The 23675-nt window shown below is 42.5% G+C and overlaps 1 protein-coding gene across 4 annotated transcripts in view; it reads right to left on the bottom strand.

The window, feature by feature from the left end:
• Positions 1-23675, bottom strand: part of LOC311105165 (LIM domain-binding protein 2) — a 79817-nt gene that overhangs the window by 28501 nt on the left and 27641 nt on the right. The window lies entirely within an intron of this gene.

The raw sequence follows: 23675 nt of genomic DNA, 5'->3' as shown, positions 1-23675 counted from the left end.
TCTCTCTGTGCTCTCTCTCTCTCACTTTGCTATCTCTCTCTGTGCTCTCTCTCTCTCTGTACTCTCGCTCTGTGTTCTCTCTCTCTCTGTGCTCTCTCTCTCTGTGCTCTTCTCTCTCTGTGCTCTCTCTTTCTTTGCTATCTCTCTCTCTCTTTGCTATCTCTCTCTCTGCTCTCTCTTCTCTCTCTCTTCTTTGCTCTCCTCTCTCTCTCCTCTCTCCTCTCTCCTCTCCTCTCTCTCTCTCTCTCTCTCTCTCCTCTCTGTGCTCCTCTCTCTCTGTGCTCTCTCGTGCTCTCTCTCTGTGCTCTCTCTCTCTCTCTGTGCGCTCTCTCTTGCTTTCTCTCTCTGTGCTTTCTCTCTCTGTGCTCTCGCTCTCTGTGCTCTCTCTCTGTGCTCTCTCTCTCGCTGGCTCTCTCTTTCTCTATACACTCTCTTTCTTCTTCCTCTCTCTGTGCTCTCTCTCTCTCTGTGTTCTCTCTCTCTCTCTCCTCTCTCTCTCTCTCTCTCTCTCCTCTCTCTCTCTCGCTCCTCTCTCTCTCTCTCTCTCTCTCTCTCTCCTCTCTCTCTCTCTTTCTCTCCATTTTCATCTCTCTCTGCATGTTTGGGGGTTTGAATTGTACCACTCTCGGGTCTGTTTCTTTGTGTGGCGAACACTTCTCCACGAAAGACACTCAGATAGTGGCAATTAGTAAATTCATTAAGATCCTAACACAATTGTCAAAAACACATTAGCGAAGGAGCATCATTAAAAAGTTTAGTACATTTTAGAGAGAGGTAACCGAATATGAAAGCCAAAGAGCCAACTAACTGTATAGTGAGTATTCTTTCAACTTGAATACTATATTAAGGGCTGAGTTGTAGTGGTTTGCTATTTTCCGTAACTCAAATTTTGTATTTAGACATGGACAAAAGAAAAAGGCCAAGATGTTGCTAAGACATATCTGCTATTTATTGGAGGTAAAAAAGTAGCTTTCCAATATAAAGTATTTTATAAGGGTAAAACCCTTTTCAGTCATGATTTAAGGTGGGGGATGAGCACAATAAATCTGACATGGACTATGAAAATTCCCCTTAATGCAAACACATACTGAGCAAATGAACACAAAAGGTAAGTAAGTTTAGCCTTGTATTTTCTGTCATTTTGCTTCCTAAAACCCAAACAGTCAACTCATTATCAATTCCGAGAGAGCATCATGTTTTAATTATTATTATTAACTTTTCTTAGGGGGTAGATCATCTTTAATATTGCAGCTAGATTGTGGCTTATATCATGTGTTTAATCCGCTTCATTGCAGCTTTAAAATGTTGCATCAGCAATCAACACAGCCTTCAATGGTTGGTCGAAACCTTCAAATATTTTCAAATATTTTCACTGTGTAGGCATTCCTCCTGTGCTGAGAGCCAACCTAAGAATTTCATTATCTAAAACATATAATTTATTGATGGATGCAAAAAGAAACAACAATATATTGATGAAAGATGAATTTCCACAGTCATGGAAGACCTCTCTCTTTTGCCTCTCTCCATAAGCATATGGATTCTGCTTTTGATTGAATATAACCCTTAGTGTTTGGAGAGAGCAATTATTTTACTACTTCAGCTACGAACAGACAGAGCGGGAAGAGACACAGAGAGAGCGAGAGAGGAGAGAGAGAGAGAGAGAGAGAGAGAGAGAGAGAGAGAGAGAGAGAGAGAGAGAGAGAGAGAGAGGAGAGAGAGAGAGAGAGACGCATCTCCAGTCACCCTCATCCAACCCTCCGCCATGCCTGAATGCCGCCGGGGGTGGGGGGAAGAAGAGGAGGAGGGAGGAGGAGGTGGAGGGGGAACTGGGGGGAGGAGGAGAAGGAGGAAGAAGAGGGGGAGGAGGAGGAGGAGGGGGGACTGGGGGGAGGAGTAGAAGGAGGAAGAAGAGGAGGAGGAGGTGGAGGGGGACTGGGGGGAGGAGGAGAAGGAGGAAAAAGATGGGGAGGAGGAGGAGGGGGGACTGGGGGGAGGAGGAGAAGGAGGAAGAAGAGGGGGAGGAGGGGGGACTGGTGGGAGGAGGAGAAGAAGGAGGAAGAAGAGGGGGAGGCGGAGGAGGGGGTATACATCCCCCTCATCCCCTGGAGGCCAGTCCTCCTCCCCTCTTCACCTCCATCCATAATTCAGGAGGGGCTGCTGGTGGCCAGGCCTCTCTCTCTTCTCCCCCAAACCCAGAACAGGGCCCCGTGGGGAGGCTAGAGCACGCACCGAGAGCCCCTTGGGCTAAAACCACCACAATCACCACAACCACCATCACTGCCTTAGTGCTTAGACTACCCCCAACACCAGCACAACTACGTCTTGTCTCGTCCGCATTAGCTTGGTCAAAAATCTGGATTAAGGTTTTATATTGAAATGCGTTGCTTTTAATAAAGCAGTGATTTAGATATGAGTGAACACATACAGTGCTTTTTAAAAAAGAGCTTCTAGTTCATTTCCTCAATCTAACTAGAAATGTCACTAGAACTCAATGGCAGAAATGAAGGTGTAAGAATATGATTGGAACATGACCAGCTGAGTTGATGAAATTAGCAAAAATACAAATTTTGGTGAATGACACTGTTTATAAAAATCATTTAAGATTACTATTACATACAGTATTATTTAATAAATATTCAATTTATCACAGCAATCAGTTCAGTTCACTTTCCTCAAAGACATACCTTACTTGCTTTACGATCTATTCAAACACTACTGAGTCTCTGTTTCCCTTCTAAGTGTATTAACCACACTCATACACACATACAAACAAACAAACACATGTGTGTGTGTGTGAGTGAGTCTCACTTATACACACAAGCAGCATCTTGCCATCCAGCTGTGTTTCTTTAAACAACTCCACTTCTCCTGCGTGGCTTTCCTCTGGTGTCACTCTCAGGACAGTGGGGATTCGCCCCAGGTAGGTGATTGAAAGCCCAGCGGGACCGGGCGAGATGCTATCAGAGCATGTTTCAGATCCAGCCTGGATTATCAGAGGCCATGCTGAGAGCACAGAGTACCGGACATTACCATTGATTTGGCCACGCCGGGAGTCAAAGACAACGGGAGTGGAATGGGCCCAGTCAAATAGAGAGTGTGTGTGTGTGTGTGTGTGTGTGTGTGTGTGTGTGTGTGTGTGTGTGTGTGTGAGTAAGATGAAAAAGCGGCACATAAACATTTAATACCTTAAGTGAGGTCTTTCATAGACAGAGAGCGGGGCAGAGGAGTCTAATGCAGCGTTGATCCACTGTTTTTAGTACTGGATGATGTGTCTTGACCCATATGTATTATCTATAAAGATATGGATTTCTGTATGAATGAGTGTGTCTGTGCATGTGAGTGGGGGGGGTGGGGGGGGGTGGGGGGGGGGGGGGGGGGGGGGGGGGGGGGTTGTAAGTGTGTGTGTGTGTGTGTGTGTGTGTGTGTGTGTGTGTGTGTGTGTGTGTGTGTGTGTGCGTGTTTGTGTGTGTGAGTGAGTGAGTGAGTGAGTGAGAGAGCATGTATGCATGTCCCAGTGTGTGCGTGTATGCATGTCCCAGTGTGTGTGTGTACGTATGTGATTATTCTGTGTATGTAATCCAGGTGGAATTCTTCTACTTTCCCCAGTGGAGATGAGAATCTTTTTTATCATTGATAATATTGAATCCTCTCTCCCCTTTCGCAGCGAGAGGCTTGTTGACTTTTCTGCACCGTTCAGAGTTTAAAAGTGCATGTTCCTCTTAATTTTCATTCCCCCCCCCCCCCCCCCCACACACACACACATCCAAAGGAGGAAGCTCTGAAACCAGCAAACACAATTGCTTTGCAGTGGCAGTGCAATCGAGTAGGAGAGGGAGGGGCCTGCTGTTTGCGAAAGCTATTGTTTCCCAACTGGGAAGGGAAGCCTGGTTTGTTGGGTTTGTTTTTGTACGGGGCACAGAAAGTGGTGAGAAAGCAGGAAGATAAGAGACTTGCCCATCCTTTACGACAGCTGGTGCCCTCGGATAGGTCTCCCCCTTTTCCTGTTGCCCTGTGTTCAATGGTTCCCACCCTGATCTGATCATGACAACCTGGCTGAAAAGCTATGGACCACTCCCCAAGCTGAACAGACTGACTCAGACCTCAATCTGCTGCTATGTGTTGAGTGGTGTGTGCATCATTGTCTGAGTTTGCGTTGAAGTGAAATATGTCTATTGTACAAATTAGCAGTACACATAATGTTGACCCTAACCACGGATCTAGGATCAGTTTACCCAATCAGTTTGTAGTAGAAACTTCTATTTACTCCTCATTTCTTCAACAGACATTTTCTCCTACTCCTAATCTGTGACGCATGATACACTGTCATGCCCCCACACACCTACTCCCTCAGTTGAATTCAAAATCAATTCTAATATGTTTCACTGACATGAATGTTCAGGGTGGAATAATGCTGCCAAAGCAGTTGATAGTGGCATTCTCTCTCTCTTTCTCTCGCTACTCTCCCTCCCCTTACTCCTACTGCAACCCTTTATCCAAAGGATTCATTTATCTGTCTCATACACAGACAGACAGACAGACACGCACAAGCACACACACACACACACACACACACACACACACACACACACACACACACACACACACACACCTACTGCTTCTCTTTCTCCCTCTATCATTTTCTATCTCTCTCTGTCGCTTTGCCTCTGTGCCCAATCCGTCGTCGCCGTGGTTCCCAGGCTCGCGCGGCTGTCAATCAAATGGACCAGGCATCTCCGCGCTGCAGCTGAGCCAAGGCCACATCAACCCACCTGTCAATCACTCTGCTCAACGTCCCTTCTCCCCCTACCAATCCCCCTGTCCATCTCTTACTCAGATACCCCCCAACATCAGCATCGACACCCCTGACACAGCTCCCCCCAAAACCCTGTTTATCGCCCCCCCATATCAGCATCAACAGCCCCAAGCCCCTCGCCGCACACCCAAAACCCTGCTAATTTCTCAACCACTCCTTATCAAAATGAACCCCCCCTCATTCTCTCATGACCCCCCCGCCATCAACACCCCACACCCGTGTAATAATACAATCTCTCCTCCTCCTTTGCTGTGGCATCAGAGGATTCTTCTCTCTTTCTGTCTGTTACAACATGGACACGACCTGTTATGACAGGATAATGACATGTTATGATGCCATTCCGATACATTATAACATTTATACAGTGAGGGAAAAAAGTATTTGATCCCCTGCTGATTTTGTACGTTTGCCCACTGACAAAGACATGATCAGTCTATAATTTTAATGGTAGGTTTATTTGAACAGTGAGAGACAGAATAACAACAAAAAAATCCAGAAAAACGCATGTCAAAAATGTTATGAATTGATTTGCATTTTAATGAGGGAAATAAGTATTTGACCCCTCTGCAAAACATGACTTAGTACTTGGTGGCAAAACCCTTGTTGGCAATCACAGAGGTCAGACGTTTCTTGCACACATCTCAGGAGGGATTTTGTTCCACTCCACTTTGCAGATCTTCTCCAAGTCATTAAGGTTTCGAGGCTGACGTTTGGCAACTCGAACCTTCAGCTCCCTCCACAGATTTTCTATGGGATTAAGGTCTGGAGACTGGCTAGGCCACTCCAGGACCTTAATGTGCTTCTTCTTGAGCCACTCCTTTGTTGCCTTGGCCGTGTGTTTTGGGTCATTGTCATGCTGGAATACCCATCCACGACCCATTTTCAATGCCCTGGCTGAGGGAAGGAGGTTCTCACCCAAGATTTGACGGTACATGGCCCCGTCCATCGTCCCTTTGATGCGGTGAAGTTGTCCTGTCCCCTTAGCAGAAAAACACCCCCAAAGCATAATGTTTCCACCTCCATGTTTGATGGTGGGGATGGTGTTCTTGGGGTCATAGGCAGCATTCCTCCTCCTTCAAACACGGCGAGTTGAGTTGATGCCAAAGAGCTCCATTTTGGTCTCATCTGACCACAACACTTTCACCCAGTTCTCCTCTGAATCATTCAGATGTTCATTGGCAAACTTCAGACTGCCCTGTATATGTGCTTTCTTGAGCAGGGGGACCTTGCGGGCGCTGCAGGATTTCAGTCCTTCACAGCGTAGTGTGTTACCAATTGTTTTCTTGGTGACTATGGTCCCAGCTGCCTTGAGATCATTGACAAGATCCTCCCGTGTAGTTCTGGGCTGATTCCTCACCGTTCTCTGATTATTGCAACTCCACAAGGTGAGATCTTGCATGGAGCCCCAGGCCGAGGGAGATTGACAGTTATTTTGTGTTTCTTCCATTTGCGAATAATCACACCAACTGTTGTCACCTTCTCACCAAGCTGCTTGGCGATGGTCTTGTAGCCCATTCCAGCCTTGTGTAGGTCTACAATCTTGTCCCTGACATCCTTGGAGAGCTCTTTGGTCTTGGCCATGGTGGACAGGTGTCTTTTGTGGACAGGTGTCTTTTATACAGGTAACAAACTAAGATTAGGAGCACTCCCTTTAAGAGTGTGCTCCTAATCTCAGCTCGTTACCTGTATAAAAGACACCTGGGAGCCAGAAATCTTTCTGATTGAGAGGGGGTCAAATACTTATTTCCCTCATTAAAATGCAAATCAATTTATAACATTTTTGACATGCGTTTTTCTGGATTTGTTTTGTTGTTATTCTGTCTCTCACTGTTCAAATAAACCTACCATTAAAATTATAGACTGATCATTTCTTTGTCAGTGGGCAAACGTACAAAATCAGCAGGGGATCAAATACTTTTTTTCCCTCACTGTATGTAGGCTATTCTAATTAAGCAATAAAGCACAAGGGGGCGTTGCGTCGTGCTTAAGAACAGCCCTTAGCTGTGGTATATTGGCCATATACCAAAAAACCCCGAGGTGCCTTATTGCTATTATAAACTGGTTACCAACGTAATTAGAGCAGTAAAAACAAATGTTTTATCATACCCGTGGTATACAGTCTGATATACCATGGCTGTCAGCCAATCAGCATTCAGGGCTCGAACCACCCAGTTTATAATTTGGATTATACAATATGATGGAATGCATAGTAAAGAGCTACTGTAAAGTCAGATGATGACATATTTTAAAAACATTTTCCATCTTTAAGCTGCTTACAGTGAGATTTTACTGCGATCTGATGTGAAAATACTTTTTAAGTAATGATTGCTGTGAGATTGCATCATGTTGTTGAACTTTCATCACGTCTTATATATTGCCTAAGAGAAATTGGGTGATTTTTAGGTCATGGGAAGGGAGCACCAATTCAGGAAGTGTACTGAAAATATACACACTGTATGGCAACAAAGGAAAACAACAAGACATCTACTAAACTATAAAAAGGATATTGTGGTAAAGGTGCATTCTCTAACATTTCTACAAACAAATATCTATGATACCATTGATCCAAGCAATCTTCATTCTGTATACATGCATGTTCATTTTCCTTATATGATTATATGATCCTTATACATAATACTTATTAGGAACATGTTATAACTAGTAATTCACTTGTAATCAATGTCCAATGTCACAATTGTGACAATCTATGCAAACAATACTAAAAGAAGCGTAATAAACCAGTTCATTAGCCAGGTATGAAAAAGTATATTCTTTCAGGGTGGAAGCTGGAATGAGAACGAGAGAGAGGAAAAAAAAACAAATGGTGGGGGGATGGGCAGGGAGAGGAGACGAGAGGAGAAAGAGGCAGAGGGAGAGGGCGAGAGAAAAAAATATATATAGAGAGAGAGAGAGGACAAAGAGAGAGCAAGAGAGAAAGTAGAGCGAGCTGGGAGAGAGAGAGAGAGCAAGTAAGAGGGTGAGATAGAATGGAGAGAGAGACATACGCATCTCAAAAACATTGTATTCCTTTAAAAACCTACGCCATAATGAACAAATACATACTGCTAGAAGAAATGCTCTATAGAACCACCAATGCTATATAGAAACACCCTTATTTTAAGCATTATAGGCTATAGGTTCAATACTGCATTCAACAACAGGCCAACCTACTGCATTCAACAACAGGCCAACCTAACTTGCTTATGAATGCTATACAAACAATTTGTCTCAGACCTGTCCTTCATTTGCAATAAATCAAATTCAAACACATTTTTGTGCCGAAATCAAATTCAACTTAATGTGCTCGTCTCACACCAAACAGAAACGACAAAACTACTGATTACTGTTATTACCAGGAGATCAAACTCAACCATTTCTGTGTTTTGAGAGAATGCTTGAGGCTGAGATTGGCTAGAGTTGAAAGTAGGTGCCGTTTATACAGTGCAGTTCAGGTGATGATGGGCATTGTAGTCCAACATGGGAACAATAGACAGCCATCAACCATGGGAGCTACTTGTTGAACTACATATCAATTACACCTTACCAACACATTTATAAAGCATCTATTAAGCATTAGTAAAGCATACTAATGCATTAAGAAGTCTTGCATGAATGATGGTTCAGTCAGTGTTTGCAACGATCACAATAAGTATTTCAGTGTAAAGTAGTTAACCAGTCACAATTCCAATACATCATTTTACGTAAGACACATCATATACTGTATCTGCATGCACTGGTTTAGTGTACACTTCCACAATAGTCCCAAGCCATTGAATACTGTATATCAGGGGTGGACCACAAAAGCAAAGAAACGATAGTCTCATTACCAGTATTTAAGTTTAATGCAGTTAACCAGTCACAATTCCAATACATTATTTTGCCGTAAAACACATCATATATCATATATCTACATGTACTTTAGTGTACACTTTCACAATAGGTTGTTATCAATAAAACGTCACAATAAGGTGCAGAGCATTCGCTGGGGGGTAAGGAGACTCGCAGCTCCTCTAAAACCATTGACAACTGTGTGCCGTTTTCAAGGGATTGTTAAAAAAATGATAACTATTTGGTTGTAATATCATCAGCTCTTTCAGAGCATAGTCAGAACTACAAATGTCTGATTATTCCATGCAAAACAGATGCGCACATTTAGCTCTATCATCAGAGTTATAAGCTACAGCAAGTAACTGCATGCTTTTCATTTACATTTTAGTCATTTAGCAGACGCTCTTATCCAGAGCGACTTACATATTTTATTTTAATTTTTACTGGCCCCCTGTGGGAATCGAACCCACAACCCTGGCGTTGCAAACACCATGCTCTATCAACTGAGCTACATCCCTGCCGGCCATTCCCTCCCCTACCCTGGACGACGCTGGGCCAATTGTGCGCCGCCCATGAGTCTCCCGGTCGCGGCCGGCTGCGACAGAGCCTGGATTCGAACCAGGATCTCTAGTGACACAGTTAGCACTGCGATGCAGTGCCTTAGACCACTGCGCCACTCAGGAGACGAGTGATAGGCCTATCAGTAAACATCAATTGATCATGACATTTCAGATATGTGAGGGTAGCCTCATGATAGGCCTATCTCTCAATACTGGCCACCATTAATTGGATATTTGAGTGATATAAAATAAAAGTGAACTATACGTGGCGCGGGAGGGGATGGCTGCCGTTTTAAGGGCTCCTAACCAATTGTGCTATTTCTTGTGTTTATTTCGCAATGTTTGTAACTTATTTTGTACATAATGTTGCTGCTACCGTCTCTTACAAGAGCTTCTGGATATCAGAACAGCGATTACTTACCTCGAACCGGACGAAGATTTTTTCTTTAATGAGTCTGACGCGAAGGATATACTGTTTCTCCCAGACCCATATCCCCATCATTCACATGAAGAAAAGACTGAGATACAGGGGGAGCAGATCCAGGTGCCTTGTGAGAATTCTTCGGGGAGTGGGTAACCCGCCTCTACCATCCGTTCTATTGGCCAACGTGCAATCACTGGAGAATAAACTGAATGAACTCCATTCGAGACTATCCTACAAACAGGACATTAAAAACTGTAATATCTTATGTTTCACTGAGTCATTGGCTGAACGACGACACAGATAATATACAGTTGGCTGGGTTTTCCGTGCATCGGCAGGACAGAACAGCTACGTCCGGTAAGACTAGGGGTGGTGGTGTGTCTATTTGTCAATAACAGCTGGTGCGTGATGTCTAATATTAAGGAAGTCTCGAGGTATTGCTCGCCTGAGTAGAGTACCTCATGATAAGCTGTAGACCACACTATCTACCAAGAGAGTTTTAATCTATATTTTTCGTAGCCGTCTATTTACCACCACAAACCGATGCTAGCTCTAAGACCGCACTCAACGAGCTGTATAAGGCCATAAGCAAACAAGAAAATGCTCATCCAGAATTGGCGCTCCTAGTGGTCGGGGACTTTAATGCAGGCAAACTTAAATCCGTTTGACCTAATTTCTACCAGCATGTCTCATGTGCAACCAGAGGAAAAAAAACTCTAGACCACCTTTACTCCACACACAGAGACGAATACAAAGCTCTCCCTCGCCCTCCATTTGGCAAATCTGACCATAATTCTATCCTCCTGATTCCTGCTTACAAGCAAAACCTAAATCAGGAAGTACCAGTGACTCGCTCAATACAAAAGTGGTCAGATGATACGGATGCTACGCTACAGGACTGATTTTCTGGCACAGACTGGAATATGTTCTGGGATTCATCCCATGGCATTGAGAAGTATACCACCTCAGTCACCGGCTTCATCAATAAGTGCATCGACGACGTTGTCCCCACAGTGACCGTGCATATCCCAACCAGAAGCCATGGTTTACAGGCAACATCTGCACCGAGCTATAGGCTAGAGCTGCCACTTTCAAGGAGCAGGACACTAATCCGGACGCTTATAAGAAATCCTGCTATTCCCTCAGAGGAACCATCAAACAGGCAAAGCGTCAATACAGGACTAAGATTGAATCCTACGACACCGGCTCTGATGCTCGTCGGATGTGGCAGGACTTGCAAACTTTTACGGACTACAAAGGGAAATCCAGCCGCGAGCTGCTCAGTGATGCGAGCCTACCAGACGGGCTAAATGCCTTTTATGCTCACTTCGAGGCAAGCAACACTGAAGCATGCATGAGAGCACCAGCTGTTCTGGACGACTGTGTGATCACGCTCTCCGTAGCCGATTTGAACAAGATCTTTAAACAGGTCAAGATTAACAAAGGCCGCGGGGCCAGACGGATTACCGGGACATGTACTCAGAGCATGCGTGGATCAACTGGCAAGTGTCTTCACTGACATTTTCAACCTCTCCCTGACCGAGTCTGTAATACAGACATGTTTCAAGCAGACCACCATAGTCCCTGTGCCCAAGAATGCGAAGGTAACCTGCCTAAATGACTACCACCCCGTAGCACTCACGTCTGTAGCCATGAAGTGCTTTGAAAGGATGGTCATGGCTCACATCAACACCATCATCCCGGAAACCCTAGACCCACTCCAATTCGCATACCGCCCCAACAGATCCACAGATGACGCAATCTCAATTGCACTCCACACTGCACTTTCCCACCTGGACAAAAGGAACACCTACAGTTGAAGTTGGAAGTTTACATACACTTACAGTGGGGAAAAAAGTATTTAGTCAGCCACCAATTGTGCAAGTTCTCCCACTTAAAAAGATGAGAGAGGCCTGTAATTTTCATCATAGGTACACGTCAACTATGACAGACAAAATGAGAATTTTTTTTCCAGAAAATCACATTGTAGGATTTTTTATGAATTTATTTGCAAATTATGGTGGAAAATAATTATTTGGTCAATAACAAAAGTTTCTCAATACTTTGTTATATACCCTTTGTTGGCAATGACACAGGTCAAACGTTTTCTGTAAGTCTTCACAAGGTTTTCACACACTGTTGCTGGTATTTTGGCCCATTCCTCCATACAGATCTCCTCTAGAGCAGTGATGTTTTGGGGCTGTCGCTGGGCAACACGGACTTTCAACTCCCTCCAAAGATGTTCTATGGGGTTGAGATCTGGAGACTGGCTAGGCCACTCCAGGACCTTGAAATGCTTCTTACGAAGCCACTCCTTCGTTGCCCGGGCGGTGTGTTTGGGATCATTGTCATGCTGAAAGACCCAGCTACGTTTCATCTTCAATGCTCTTGCTGATGGAAGGAGGTTTTCACTCAAAATCTCACGATACATGGCCCCATTCATTCTTTCCTTTACACGGATCAGTCGTCCTGGTCCCTTTGCAGAAAAACAGCCCCAAAGCATGATGTTTCCACCCCCATGCTTCACAGTAGGTATGGTGTTCTTTGGATGCAACTCAGCATTCTTTGTCCTCCAAACACGACGAGTTGAGTTTTTACCAAAAAGTTATATTTTGGTTTCATCTGACCATATGACATTCTCCCAATCCTCTTCTGGATCATCCAAATGCACTCTAGCAAACTTCAGACGGGCCTGGACATGTACTGGCTTAAGCAGGGGGACACGTCTTGCACTGCAGGATTTGAGTCCCTGGCGGCGTAGTGTGTTACTGATGGTAGGCTTTGTTACTTTGGTCCCAGCTCTCTGCAGGTCATTCACTAGGTCCCCCCGTGTGGTTCTGGGATTTTTGCTCACCGTTCTTGTGATCATTTTGACCCCACGGGGTGAGATCTTGCGTGGAGCCCCAGATTGAGGGAGATTATCAGTGGTCTTGTATGTCTTCCATTTCCTAATAATTGCTCCCACAGTTGATTTCTTCAAACCAAGCTGCTTACCTATTGTAGATTCAGTCTTCCCAGCCTGGTGCAGGTCTACAATTTTGTTTCTGGTGTCCTTTGACAGCTCTTTGGTCTTGGCCATAGTGGAGTTTGGAGTGTGACTGTTTGAGGTTGTGGACAGGTGTCTTTTATACTGATAACAAGTTCAAACAGGTGCCATTAATACAGGCAACGAGTGGAGGACAGAGGAGGCTCTTAAATAAGAAGTTACAGGTCTGTGAGAGCCAGAAATCTTGCTTGTTTGTAGGTGACCAAATACTTATTTTCCACCATAATTTGCAAATAAATTCATAAAAGATCCTACAATGTGATTTTCTGGATTTTTTTTCTCATTTTCTATGTCATAGTTGACGTGTACCTATGATGAAAATTACAGGCCTCTCTCATCTTTTTAAGTGGGAGAACTTGCACAATTGGTGGCTGACTAAATACTTTTTTTCCCCACTGTAGGTTGGAGTCATTAAAACTCATTTTTCAACCACTCCACAAATTTCTTGTTAATAAATTATAGTTTTGGTAGTCGGTTAGGACATCTACTTTGTGCATGACACAATAAATGTTTCCAATAATTTTTTACAGACAGACTATTTCACTTAGAATTCACTGTATCACAATTCCAGTGGGTCAGAAGTTTACATACACTAAGATGACTGTGCCTTTAAACAGCTTGGAAAATTCCAGAAAATTATGTCATGGCGTTAGGAGCTTCTGATGGGCTAATTGACATCATTTGAGTCAATTGGAGGTGTACCTGTGAATGTATTTCAAGGCCTACCTTCAAACTCAGTGCCTATTTGCTTGACATCATGAGAAAATCAAAAGAAATCAGCCAAGACCTCAGAAACAAAAATGTAGACCTCCACAAGTCTGGTTCATCCTTGGGAGCAATTTCCAAACGCCTGAAGGTACCACGTTCATCCGTACAAACAATAGTACGTAAATATAAACACCATGGGACCACGCAGCCATCATACTGCTCAGGAAGGAGACGCATTCGGTCTCCTAGAGATGAATGTACTTTGGTGCGAAAAGTGCAAATCAATACCAGAACAACAGCAAAGGACCTTGTGAAGATGCTGGAGGAAACAGGTACAAAAGTATCTATATCCACAGTAAAACGAGTCCTATATCGACATAGCCTGAAAGGCCGCTCAGCAAGGAGGAAGCCACTGCTCAAAAACCGCCATAAAAAAGCCAGACTACGGTTTGCAACTGCACATGGGGACAAAGATTGTACTTTTTGGAGAAATGTCCTCTGGTCTGATGAAACAAAAATGGAACTGTTTGGCCATAATGACCATCGTTATGTTTGGAGGAAAAAGGGGGCTGCTTGCAAGCCGAAGAAAACCATCCCAACCGTGAAGCACGGGGGTGGCAGCATCATGCTGTGGGGGTGCTTTGCTGCAGGAGGGACTGATGCACTTCACATAATAGATGGCATCATGAGGAAGGAAAGTTATGTGGAAATATTGAAGCAACATCTCAAGACATCAGTCAGGAAGTTAAAGCTTGGTCGCAAATGGGTCTTCCAAATGGACAATGACCCCAAGCATACTTCCAGAGTTGTGGCAAAATGGCTTAAGGACAACAAAGTCAATGTATTGGAGTGGCCATCACAAAGCCCTGACCTCAATCCTATAGAAAATGTGTGGGCAGAACTGAAAAAGTGTGTGCGAGCAAGGAGGCCTACAAACCTGACTCAGTTACACCAACTCTGTCAGGAGGAATGGGCCAAAATTCACCCAACTTATTGTGGGAAGCTTGTGGAAGGCTACCCGAAACATTTGACCCAAGTTAAACAATTTAAAGGCAATGCTACCAAACACTAATTGAGTGTATGTAAACTTCTGACCCACTGGGAATGTGATGAAAGAAATAAAAGCTTAAATAAATCATTCTCTCTACTATTATTCTGACATTTCACATTCTTAAAATAAAGTGGTGATCCTAACTGACAGGGAATATTTACTAGGATTAAATGTCAGGAATTGTGAAAAACAGTTTAAATGTATTTGGCTAAGGTGTATGTAAACTTCCGACTTCAACTGTATGTGAGAATGCTGTTCATTGACTACAGCTCAGCGTTCAACACCATAGTGCCCACAAAGCTCATCACTAAGCTAAGCACCCTGGGACTAAACACCTCCCTCTGCAACTGGATCCTGGACTTCCTGATGGGCCACGCCCCGGGTGGTAAGGGTAGGCAACAACTGGCACGCTGATCTGCAACATGGGGGCCCCTCAGGGATGCGTGCCTCCTGTACTCCCTGTTCACCAACGACTGCGTGGCCAAGCACGACTCCAACACCATCAATAAGTTTGCTGATGACACAACAGTGGTAGGCCTGATCACAGACAACGATGAGACAGCATATAGGGAGGAGGTCAGAGACCTAGCAGTGTGGTGCCAAGACAACAACCTCTCCCTCAACGTGTGCAAGACAAAGGAGCTGATCGTGGACTACAGGAAAAGGAGGGCCGAACACACCCTCATTCACATCGACAGGGTTGTAGTGGAGCGGGTCGAGAGTTTCAAGTTCCTTGGTGTCCACATCACTAACAAACTATCATGGTCCAAAGACACCAACGCCTTTTCCCCCTCAGGAGACTGAAAAGATTTGGCATGGGTCCCCAGATCCTCAAAAAGTTCTACAGTTGCACCATCGAGAGCATCCTGACCGGTTGCATCACCGCCTGGTATGGCAACTGCTTGGCATCCGACCGTAAGGCGCTACAGAGGGTAGTGAGTACGGCCCAGTACATCACTGGGGCCAAGCTTCCATCCAGGACCTATATACTAGGCGGTGTCAGATGAAGGCTCAAAAAATTGTCAAAGACTCCAGTCACCCAAGTCATAGACTGTTCTCTCTGCTACCACACGGAAAGCTGTACCGGAGCGCCAAGTCTAGGTCCAAAAGGCTCCTTAACAGCTTCTACCCCCAAGCCATAAGACTGCTGAACAATTAATCAAATGGGCACCCATACTATTTGCATTGACACTCCCCACTTTGTTTTTACACTGCTGCTACTCACTGTTTATTGTCTATGCATAGTCACTTTACCCTTACCTACATGTACAAATGACCTCGACTAACCTGTGCCCCCCCACATTGACTCGGTACCGGTACTTCCTGTATATAGCCTCGTTATTTGTATTTTATTGTGTTATTTTCTAAAATGTAATTACGTTTTATTTTTTTAGTATAGTTTATTTAGTAAATATTTTCTACTATTTAACTCTATTGTCTTAAAACTGCATTGTTGGTTAAGGGCTTGTAAGTAAGCATTTCACGGTAAGGTCTACACCTGTTGTATTCGGCGCATGTGACAAATAAAATGTGATTTGATTGGATTTGAACTGACAAGTATGAGTGGTTTAGGTTAATTTCCCATCCTTTGTGGGCTCTGCATGTCAAGCAGCAGAAGGGTACAATTGCCAATGTACTGATAGCTGATAATGTTTACTTTGCAAGCTACTGGTAGAAACTTTGTACAGTTGGCTGCACATAGTAAGTAGACCTAATGTACTTTTTTTCTCCAACCAATGTAGGCCTACCTAGCGAAGTTAGCTAACATTATCCTCTTTTCAACATTGTTTTTAAGAGTGTTTAATCGCGATTGCTGCTGACAGACATGATAGGCTACATTGATTGATGAACCACATTAAATTGGCTAGCTAGCTAATAAATCACATCAATATGGCTAGTTAACCAGCTAACTTTCAGGGGATAAACTAGATGGCTATATCCAAATATTGTTTGATTTGCTTGCCTTCTATAGTGGTGTTGACAGTAGTCCGACTGACCATTTTATCAGGAAGAGGACTTGCCGATGCAAGCTCTTTCCAAAAGCCTAATCGCTGATGAAGCAAGCTAAATGACACATGGATCTGGAATAGGTTACCCTCACGTATCTGAAAATACATGATCAATTTATGTTTACTGATCATGAAAAGCATGCAGTTACTTGTGGTAGCATGCAGTTACTTGTGGTCCTCTGTAGCTCAGCTGGTAGAGCACGGCGCTTGTAACGCCAAGGTAGTGGGTTCGATCCCCGGGACCACCCATACACAAAAATGTATGCACGCATGACTGTAAGTCGCTTTGGATAAAAGCGTCTGCTAAATGGCATATTATTTTATTATAATTATTAATATTATACTTGCTGTATAACTCCGATGATAGAGCTAAATGTGGAATCATCTGAAATATTTAGTACTGACTATGCTCTTCAAGAGGTGATGATATTAAAACCAAATAGTTATAACCTTTATTGGTCCCACTTTAAATGAAGTGAAGCTTATTAAGGCTTCCTGAAGCCTTCATAATGCCTTCATAAGCACTGCATAAATATGTTACATAGCATTGATAACCGTATGCCATGCATTATAAAGGGTTCATAAATGTGGCATAACTTTGTGACATAATCACCAATGTCAAATATGACATAACCCAATATGTATATATAATATAAACATGTGCTTTATAAAGGGTGACATGTTGTGCTGAAGGATGGTACACACTCTAAAGTGAAGTCATGTTAGTCACACTAAACCTAATCTCGTTCCCAAACACTTCAGCCCAGATGCGCAGAAGGTCTGGTGGACCAATGCATCAAACTTGTCCTTCATTACTTAGGGTTAGGTTTAAAATCAAATTTTAAGAAGATAAACTGTGGAAATAGGCAGGGTTTAGCCATAATTAAGACTTTGTGGCTGTCCTTCATAAATCAGCAGAAAGTTAATAACCTATTTATTTACACTTTATGTAGTGTCCTGTAACACTTTGTTTGAAGTGAGACACCTTCGGTCATTCATAACACATCCATAAAGACTCTATATCGCATGACACTATACTTACTTTAAAGTCAGACACCTTTGGTCATTTATAACACATACATAAATGCCTTATATCATATGACTCTGTACTTACTACAAAGTCAGATACCTTTGGTCATTCATAACACATAGAAAAAGGCTTAATGATGCAAAAACAAATGTATTAACACTTAGGGAATCATCACTAACAGCTAAAACAAATAAACATTAAAGACATGTTTAAAACATATATTTCCTTTTATTTTTAAAATTTTTAAAACAATACAAATACATTAAGTTTCAAAAAGTCAAACAATGAAATGACATTGAACATTACACAGGGCTGTGAATAGTGTAGCTTGTCCCTGAGCTGGCGGATGACTAGTTCTTGCCTCTCTGCTTGCTGGAGGTACTACATGTTGGTTCCAACCTTAAAAGTAACAACAAAGACATTTTGCAGGTCTGTTAGGAAATGCCTTTGTCACACCATCTGCATAAGGACATTTCTGTGCTGAGCCAGAAATAATCAAAATGTGGAGATGGGAAACTCCATTCAATTTGTATTATTATATTCCTCTTTCATTTACAAATCTCATGACTTGACTATGAGAGGTGGCTGTATCTAAGGGGAGTTTTATTTGGCTGAGCCTGCTAGCTAGATAAATGTCGTTAGCTAGCTAGCTAGCAATTGCTGTGAAGTCACCAAAATTATTTCAAATAATGATTGAGGTAGCTATGTAATCTAACTCAACACTTAACTACTACAAACTAATAAATATTACAATAATTAAAGGTTAACTTACTCGTTTTTCGCTGTCCAGTGGCACCACAAGTGGGCATTTGATGTGTGAACTCATCACATGTGCGCTTCACTGAAACACTGCTAACCAAACAACAGTGCAGGGCTTTAGTGATGCACAGGTTCACTCATAAAAACCCGCAGTCCCAGCAGTTATATCAGTGGTGCAGAGGGGTTTAGGGTCATTAAATATTGTGTGGCTGAAGGGCTGGTGGGTGGTGGGCAGGTGGAATAAAGAGAAACAATACCTTTATCCATGAATGTATAATTATTGTGCAATTTATATAGGCTACATTTAGGTTTTTCTTTCATTATTTTAGGCTATCTGGTTTTAGTGCATAAGTCTAAACTTCAGGGCTTAACTGTATGAGCGCCAAATAGCCTACACAGCCAATCGCCAAATAATGCTTTTGGGAACAGGCAGAAAAAGTTAACGTTAATTCACAGAGGCAAAATTCAATAAGACAAAAGTTGTGAAAGGAGAGTTGAAAATAAAGAGAAGGGAGGGCCATAAAAGTAATGTTTGCAAAAGATTTGGTGAAGTGGTGAAAGAGCATGTGTTATGGTGAGGCGCTATACAAATTCGACAGTCACAAGAGGGAACTTCAAATAGGCCTATGTCATGTCAAGGGAACTGAAGCCTACTGTTTAGATGGGTTAAATGGAAACTGAAATCTGGGCATTGACTAACCAGAATAACCTACTGTTTTTCGGCAAACTCCAAAGTACTCTGATAATACTAGTTCCGTGCGAATCGACATCCCCTGTGGAGAAATGTCTGAGGTTTACAGGTATTGCTCGCAGTTTGAGCATGAAAACAATAACTGATTTGATAAATTGAACGAAGTTCCGCTCATAGCCTATATATGAGGAGCCTACATGTATCAACTATCACAGTGAATGCTTTTGTTAATACGTTTTGTGTATTGAACATCGCCAACATATTGCGCCTATTTAATGCAACCCTTTCTGTTAATTGATCGCAAAGCAGCATACAACAGAGCTAAACATTTGGAACAAGTTCACTTTCTCATCCATAGCCTAAAAACGCATATCAAGTGCAAGTTAGCTGTTTAGCTCACTTCTGAAGGCTGGGGGGCATTTAGGACGTCTTCTACTGCGGATCGCTAAAATATCCTAATGATTATGATCACACTTCCTCAATTCAAATATTATGGCGACACTGTACCAAAGATGGTTTGGTATGGTTTAGACATTTGGGAACCAAGCTCGAGTTATCAGTGTAGCCTGTTATCGCCTGGACATGTTGAAATAGCTTCACGCCTAGAAAAGAAACTCCAGGCTTCCATCAGAACTGTCAAATTAGAGAAAAAAAGAAAGAACATTCTCTAGTTATACTAGTCCCGTGCGAATAGGGCTATAGCCTTAATAATAACTCCTGCAGAATTAAGCATTTCTTGCAGTAAAATGATACACCAAATTTGGACTAGGGAACAGGAGTGGAGAAATATGATTTCTTTCTTACATTTACGTCATTTAGCAGACACTCTTATCCAGAGCGACTTACAGTTAGTGAATGCATACATGTTTTTTGTTTTTGTTTTCATACAGGCCCCCCATGGGAAACGAACCCACATCCCTGCCGGCCAAACCCTCCCCTACCTTGGACGACGCTGGACCAATTATGTGCCGCCCATGGGTCTCACGGTCGCCGGCCAGAGCCTAGACTCGAACCAGGATCTCTAGTGGCACAGCTAGCACTGCGATGCAGTGCCTTAGACCGCTGCGCCACTCGGGAGTACAGACCCCTGCGCCACTCGGGAGTACATTTCTTTCTGCATCTTGAGAGAATGCAATGCTCAGTTAGATACCGTCTGTTGAGGTGCTGTCTTTATAAAAGCATCATACAAGCTGATAGTATTTCAGCCACATAAAATATGCATCGAAGCCGAACTGAAATCAGAAACACTTTGGGTCGTTTTCACAGCTTTCTTTTTCCTTACAACTGATGGCACAACTGATGTCATTTTGCACAGAACATTTTTCCCGTATTTTTTATTTTTTGCGTTATTGTATTTTCTCCCCTCTCCCTAAACTTTGGTTCGCGAAAGATGTCAACAAGATTAAATAATTAATTATATCGATCTATTACATTATTCTTTTAAGCAAGGGTATATTTAGTCTTCTAAGGCAACATATAATGACAAAAGAGAAGCTACATGTATCTAATTTAGACAAGTCGACTAACAAATAGCCTACCAAAATGTCGGAAATTATAAACAGAAACATATCTAAATCAGGCACACAAAAAGTCCTGCACCCCCTGTCAAAAAATCGTTCTGCAGTCTTTGACTTTAGCCTTTAGCACATTTTCTATATTTGCGGGTAAGGGTTGGGTGCGGGCCTCAGATTTTCACTTTATCACCTGCACCACTACAGTCATCCCCTGATGTGGTTTTGTGAACACAGAAAATCGAATTTTGTTGTTTTCTTTTTAAAAAGTGTATAAAAAAACTTGGGGAAATCCGAAACATTAAAAAACTAAACTGAGAAAACTGAATTTGGGGAAAAAAAACTGATTTAGGCAAAACATGTCAACTTATTTTAAAGGCCCTACCAAAGTATTTTGCTCTGCATGACTGCACTTTAGACTGTGTGTCATCCTGCAGCACAGCATTCTGGGGAAAGTTGAGGTCAGGTCCAATATTGGCTATGCACCCAAGATCCCTTATTGATGTCACTTGTTAAATCCACTTCAATCAGTGTAGATGAAGGGGAGGAGACAGGTTAGACATGGATTGTGTATGTGTGCCATTCAGAGGGTGAATGGGCAAGACAAAATATTTAAGTGCCTTTGAACGGGGTCTGGTAGTAGGTGCCAGGCGCACCGGTTTGAGTGTGTCAAGAACTGCAATGCAGCTGGGTTTTTCACACTCAACAGTTTCCCCTGTGTATCAAGAATGGTCCACCACCCAAAGGACATCCAACCAACTTGACACAACTATGGGAAAAATTGAAGTTAACATGAGCCAGCATCCCTGTGGAACTCTTTCGACACCTTGTAGAGTCCATGCCCCAACAAATTGAAGCTGTTCTGATGGCAACAGCTTCAATTTTTTAGCAGACAGATTAATTCACCTTTCAGCAGGACAATAACCTAAAACACAAGGCCAAATCTACACTGGAGTTGCTTACCAAGAAGACAGTGAATGTTCCTGAGTGGCAAGTTACAGTTTTGACTTAAATCTACTTGAAAATCTATGGCAAGACCTGAAAATGGTTGTCTAGAAATGATCAACAAAAATTGGTTGTTGATCATTTTTGACAACCATTTTCAGGTCTTGCCAGAGCTTGAAGAATTTTGAAAAGAATAATGGGCAAATGTTGCACAATCCAGGTGTGGAAAGCTCTTAGAGACTTACCCAGAAAGACTCAGATCTGTAGCTGAGAATAGCTGACAAAGGTGCTTTTACAAAGTATTGACTCAGGGATGTGAATACTTATGTAAATGGGATATTTCTGTACTTCATTTTCAATAAATTTGCAACAATTTTTAAAAGCATGTTTTCACTGTCATTATAAGGTATTGTGCGTAGATGGGTGAGAAAAAAATATATTTAATCCATTTTGAATTCAGTCTGTAATAAAACAAAATGTGGAATGAGTCAAGGGGTATGAATACTTTCTGAAGGCAGTGTATGTGTGTGTATTTGTCAGTCTGAAAACCTGCAATGAGAATGTTTCTGACTGGCGGTGAGTCACCATTGTCATGGCGTTAAGCTGTCCGTTCCCAAGGAACCAGGTTACCATCTCTACACTGAGGAGATTTTCTATTTTTATATTTGAAAAGAAAAAGGCTGTGCACACACACACACACACACACACACACACATGCACATACACATGCAATCTCTAGGTTGAGTTACACACATGTATTTGTACATGGCAAAATATTTCAAACCAACAGTAAACATACATGACAATATCTATGCTCGTCTGATATTCAATGAGGTGACGCTATCAAAAGGCAGCCTATGTAGCCTATGCAGATGAGCATAAATGACAATACTGCAAACCCCACTAGCAACTACCCATGTGATATGATATGGCGTGATCTACTGTAAATGCAACATGTCTGTGAATTTGTGTGTCATTGTAAACTGTCTTTCTACATAGAATACCAATCTGAAATGAAATGGTTATCAAAATTGAACCGGTCTTGATAATACTCTAGGGATGATGTCAAAAGCATGTTGTTACTCAAACACATTTCTGAAGCGTGTACAAGTTAACCTTTTTAAGTCCTTTTAGAAATGGTTGAATGAATTTGGTTGATTTGGAATTTAAGTTTGTATTGTATTTAGTTTATATTGTGTTGTATTTTATATTCTGTTTATTGAAATGTGTCCACTTGAGTTGGTGTAATGTATTGTATGTCTAAAAACAAGCTTAGTCCTGAATTAAACTAAACATATTTACACTTTGTAACCCACAACGTTCCATGGTTCCTTGAGATTCGTATAGGCTGTGTGCTCCGCCCCGGTCACTCCCTAGCTATGTGGGGTGAAGTTTTCCCTAGGTACAGATCTAGGATCAGCTTCCCCTCCCCAAATCTAACCTTAACCATTAGTGTTGAAAATGCAAAACTGACCACACTAACTTCACCCTACACCCTCCCTAGCCACACATATAGTCACTTTGACTTGACTGCACGTTGTGATCAGAAATGTTTGTAACTTGTAACTAGGAAACTGTTTATAGTCTAAAAGCCTAGTTTTCTCAACTCCAGGTGAGAACATTCTGAATGACTTGTTTAAGGGATATTGTATTGATTGTCAAGATAGAGTATATTTCCTCTGTGGACTATTGCTTCTACTGCAGTTTGGAAGGCTAATTCTTACTTTCTAAGGCCTATGTTTTCCTTCTGTGGAAAACAGACTAACAACTGAACAGGTAAAATCAATCCTTATTTAATTTCTTGTGGCTGGATAATTTGGAGTTTAAATGAAGTTAAGTGTAGGCCTAAAGTGTAAGGTTACGACAGAAAAAGGCATGACAGCAGAGAGGTATCTTCTGAATCAGGTTTGAGGAGTTAGAGAGGTAACTTTGGTCAACTCTGAGTTCAACTCGGGATAACCAGTCATAGGAATGTGGCTCACCTTTTAGCCAGGTACGAATCATTCAGAACTAACCTGAGGGATATTCTACAAAGCCAGCTAGATCTACTCAGAGTTTTCTAAAGCTAATCAACTTCAGTTAGCTTCACATTCCAGCTCAGGCTTCATCCGTACTACGACAGTGGATATTGCTCGTCCGCCTGCCACTAACTCTAGCAGGCTTGTAATTGCGCATGCATGTCACACATGGCTAGTTGACTGCCGAACTCTTCATTGATACAATGCTGAAACATCAATCCATGGGCGAGTCAGTGCCATATTTTCTTTTGTGCCGAAAATCAAAACGGAAGAAAAGTTATC

The sequence above is a fragment of the Coregonus lavaretus genome, assembly GCF_964263955.1.
Source record: "Coregonus lavaretus genome assembly, chromosome: 29".
Classification (NCBI taxonomy): domain Eukaryota; kingdom Metazoa; phylum Chordata; class Actinopteri; order Salmoniformes; family Salmonidae; genus Coregonus; species Coregonus lavaretus.
The sequence above is the reverse complement of the archived record's forward strand: the minus strand, read 5'-3'. Positions and strand labels throughout refer to the sequence as shown.